Source organism: Halyomorpha halys, unplaced genomic scaffold, assembly GCF_000696795.3.
Source record: "Halyomorpha halys isolate HHAL.00 unplaced genomic scaffold, Hhal_1.1 Scaffold643.1, whole genome shotgun sequence".
NCBI classification, from domain to species: Eukaryota; Metazoa; Arthropoda; class Insecta; order Hemiptera; family Pentatomidae; genus Halyomorpha; species Halyomorpha halys.
The window spans coordinates 539,912-544,794 of record NW_027112666.1 but is presented as its reverse complement, the minus strand read 5'-3'; the positions used below and the strand labels follow the sequence as shown (position 1 = coordinate 544,794).

At 29.1% G+C, this 4,883-nt stretch overlaps 1 protein-coding gene and 1 long non-coding RNA gene across 5 annotated transcripts in view; one reads left to right on the top strand and one right to left on the bottom strand.

The window, feature by feature from the left end:
• The window catches only part of LOC136796528 (uncharacterized), a 24,952-nt gene extending 22,180 nt beyond the window's left edge, over positions 1-2,772 (top strand). The window contains exon 3 of the long non-coding RNA XR_010844258.1: positions 2,702-2,772. This is a non-coding gene — a long non-coding RNA (uncharacterized lncRNA). The remainder of the gene's footprint in view (positions 1-2,701) is intronic.
• LOC106689817 (uncharacterized) overlaps positions 1-4,883 on the bottom strand; it is a 353,286-nt gene that overhangs the window by 98,734 nt on the left and 249,669 nt on the right. The window lies entirely within an intron of this gene.

Sequence of the window (4,883 nt, the reverse complement as noted above, 5' to 3'; positions counted from 1 at the left end):
AAAAAAAATTCTAATTTTATTACTTCTGCATAATTATTTATATGCATTATTATTAATATATCGGCGACAGACCATGGAGGTCTAAAGTCCTTACGCGATATATTTCCTAAAACATCGCAGGTTTCTTAAGATGGTCTTTTCGTAGGCTGGGCTCTTCACTCCCATACCTACTTTTTTGTGAGTGCCACTCATTAGCAAACGGGCCTCACAAATGCCCGGGAGGAGGCTGCGAGTGAGTTTTGTATAATTTTATGCTTGTAAAAATCCCGGATAGGGCCGGGTTCGAACTCACAACCTTAGGGTTGATAGACATACCCGTTGCCACGGTACTTCCGCTACCCTATATTTATATGTATTACTTGGCATAATTCTATATTCATGACCAGGCTCAATAGTTTAATTTATAACTGTCATAGATCCGTTTGATTTATTAACAAAACAATTATTCTGTTCGAGTCCTATATATCCAGAGCATGATTGGCATGGCATTACTAGCAAGAAATTTTCTAGTTCATTACATCATGTTGCATCTGAGGAAAAGGTATGGTCTATAGCTTTCTGTTTGTTGTTTTAGTTTATCATGTTCAACAAATTTTTTTTCGTACAAACTCTCGCTTGTACTTTTAAAAGTGTTCACCATTTTAACAAACAATTACAAAAAACAACATTAATTCAAGGTACCAGTTTCTTAAGTTTAAACACTTGAAACGAAAAACATACATTCTACAACAGGCTAACTTGGCCTAGTTCCCTTTGTCCTCATATCAACCATAAGCAAAATATGGTAAAATGTATTCATTTAAATGTTGTTCTCTCATATTTGTGCAATGCTTGCAAAATTCTTTAACAATCAAAAAATGCATTTTAAGTAATAAAACAATTTTAACTACTTGAAACTCGAGAAAAAAAAAAGGTGATTGATAAAAATAAAACAAACTATTAGGTATCGAGGTGTTTTCTATCAGATGTGAATTATATCTACTTTTCAAAACTATTTTATTTTATTAAAATTAAAATTCTAAAACGATCAATTATGTAGTTTTTTTCAAAATTTAAATTATTTTCTGTCAAATAGGTGTTACTAATCAACCTTTTGAATTTAAATATTGAGTTTTTTTTTTTGTTTTTTTTACGTTTTGATTGAATAGTACTTATATAAGAAAATACTTATCAGCGAAAATGTTTATTGTTTGTATTGTAAATTTAATTTAATTTAATTTTTTTTTTAAAGAGAGAAAAAAAAGAAAGAAAAGGGAAAGATGTATTTGGTTAAGGAAGAAAATATAATTGGACTTATAGATAAATAAAAAAAAATTGAATTATAATAAGGATGAAAAATTTTTTAAAAAAATAAATCAAAGAAAGAAAATAATAGTACAACATAAAAAATCATGTATTACTATTATAAATTATAAATTTACTGTCCTCATACATTAATATATGTCAGATCTTCCAATTTTATAAGTTTATAATTTTTTCCCCTTTCGTTGGCCTGAGACTTCCATTGAAGTTCTAATCAGCATAACTTTATAATAGTAATTATAATTTTATAACCGTCAATCCCTACTATCTTAATGGCCAATTATCGATGTTGTAGTATATTTTTTATAGTTTACATCATGGATACTACTGTTTATAAGAATAAGAAATAAAACCTAGTCAAGCAAGTAAGTACTCCTCAGTTGTGAAAAACTGTCAGAGTAAACTGTAAGAAAAAACAGTCAGGTATGAAAAACTAAGGAAGTAGTAACTATCAAAACGGAAATTTGTTTAATTACTTCTAAGGTCAAAAGGGAAAAACTAAATTAATACAAAAGTGAGGGTATAGAATAGAAATGGCTAATAATGGCATTATGGTAATCAGAGTTGAGAAATAATTAAAGGTTCATTTATGAATAAGAGTCATATACATGACAATTTATATTGTAGTTTTATCCATAGCTAATTTTTGCCCATCTCTGGTGGTAATAGACATTAAATAAACATATGGTGATACATTATTATTATTTTTATTTACCAGAATTTATTTACTGTTATTAACTTCTTTAAAAGCAATACAAACAAAATATAAATTTAAAATTGAGATTAATGGATATTATTAATTTTTAACATTTCATGAATACTGCTTAAAAATGATACAAGTATAAATTAATTTTGTGCTTCAAATAAAATAAAATTAAGACCTGGTATTAATGCTTATTAAAATAATAGCTCATATATTTCTTTGTTTCTTACAAAAAATAAAAATAAATACAAAGTCGATGAATTCTTGACATACATTTAGCTAATGTTTTCTTGATTTGATATTTATTTCAATATTAATTTTTATAGAATAATTCGTGAGAATTCAAATACAAGGAAAAAATTAAATAAAATTGTTAAACACTCTAGTAGACTTTTTTATATATATTTTTTGTTTTATTTATTTATTTTAATATGTTGACCTCTCTATTTGTGTGTTTTAACGTATTTATTCATTAAATTATTTTATTCTATTAGTACTATTGTTTTTTTTAAAACTTACTTATCCATTCAAGTGTTTCCTGTAACCGGTTTTTTATTATATTTTCCTTTTAATCTATGTGTTAGTCTTATTCTCGTAAAATGTATCTATTTGTTTGTTTTTGGTAAACTGATCTACTGCTGTGACTATGAATGATGGTATGATCTCACACTGCCGTCTAATATTGAATTTGTTTAGCGGGTCACTGAAGAGGATCTAGGAGGGTGAATTCCGGAGAGCGAATTTGTTGATCGGATGAATTAAACAATTGTGAAATGGTGAAATCGGAGGAGCAGAAATTAGAAAGAAAAATAGGAATGAATTGAAACATTTGTATTTGTTGTACAGACCGAGATTGATTGTAAAAGGAAACTGTAGGGGAAAAAGTGTTTATTATATCTTATTATTATATCTCTTTATATCTGATTATACCATGTATGTGTAATTTATATATGTCCGATTATGTGTGAGATAGCAACCTGATGTATTTAGTCAGCATAGATAAATAAAGTATTTCTCTCTCTCTAACAATCGACTTTTTATAACAAAGTCCTCAATTATTTTTAGCCAGTACTGATTCAATCTCTCTAAAATGTATCATAATAATTCTCATTTTAACGAGAAATTCAAGCTCTATATTTAGTTCGATTAATTAGGAATATTACGGTATGCCATCTGCCTTCCTTCCAAACCATATCACCTCTGCAGGAAGGAAAAACCTTGTACAAACTTATTGGACCATAGCTGAAGAGATTAAAACAATAAATCCATAACCTAGAATTATTTGATAATGTACAGTGTTTGTTCTCGCAGCAACTAGAGCCTTGAGAATTAGAGGAGGGATTAGAACAACACGAGGCTAATGGCTGGCATGGTTCGTCGCCTCAGTGATCGGATTTCATTATTTCGTATCAGTGAATAGTCGATACTGAGAAAAGAGAGAATCGGAGGTCTCTTTGGGGAAAAGATTGCGGGCGAATGACACAGATCGGTCGAAGGTGAAGGACAGGATATTAAAGAGATCCTTGAGCAAGGACCCGTCCTGCATTCGGAAACAGTTCCTGGCAGAACCACAGCCTTCGAGGGCAATGTCATCCGGTGTCTTTGTGGGCCTCTCTCTTCGGCGACACAACTGACCTGATCAGTTCTTCAGGGTGCAGTGTCTGGTGAATGTGGTTTCTTCAAGAATGACATGAAATAACCATTATATTCAAAATTAATTTAGAAAACCAGTCTAATCCAACTCTACCCAGTAACAGTAGATCTATATCAGGTAGAAACATATTAAAAAATGTCTTCCCGTTGGATTTTATTTTTTCTTCAAATTTACAACTGTGTACCTCAAGGTTCATTCCACGTCAAAACAACACAAACTTGAACCTGGCCATCTCAAGATTTCTTCAAATTTTGTAGAGATGATGTGTAAGTATAGACTTGGAAAGTCCTAAAAAATGGGCCAAAAACAATAATTTTAGAATTATTGCAGAAGCTTCCCTACGTTAGTATTAGTCGCTATTTTACAGTTATAAGTTTTTTTCACTTGATATGTAACACTATATGGGTAACATTTCACAAAACTTAATTTAATATTTTTATTTTAAACACAAAAATCATTTAATAAACAAAAATAATTTATTTCAATATTTACTATTTAAAATATTGATTACATTTATTTCTGTCATTATACATTTATCTTGACTACTGAACGAAGCATCTTTTCTTTCTACTTATTAAGTCTTTTATAAGTATTAAGTCTTTTATAAGTATTAAGTCTTTTAATAAAATTTTAATTTAAAAGTTCATCTACAGGGCTTAGCACTGTCAGGATCAATGCAATAGAGTTTCATCATTCATGTGCACAATGTTAAAGTTTTTGATAGATTTATTTATTGATAGATGTTACAATCTGCCACACAGTTGTGGGCAATAGGTAATAGTGATGAGTGATCTCATACATACTAAAATAAAAAAAAATAATAAAAAAAAAAAACTCTCTTATAACATATACAAACAAAAGAATAGACAAGATGAACATAATCAAACTTTAAAAAAAAAAAAAAAAAAGTTAAGTTTTAAAAAAATAACTGCATCTTCGTATGTCACCAAATGAACCATAGTCATATGAACGTTTTTGTTGGGAATGAGGTGTTAAGTCCAGCAATTTTTTTTTTAAATTACATACTTAATTGAAAAAAATAAATAACAGATTTTGGTTATATAAATCCTAAAACTGGTACGATAAAAGAAAAATGGTACTATAGGAAATCCTCGTCGGAAGACGTTATTTAACCGGGCCAATACTTTGTATTTGTTACAACAAAACCAACAATAACGGTAGCTATAGTATTAGGTTTGGAAGGAATCCACTCCGCTGGACATA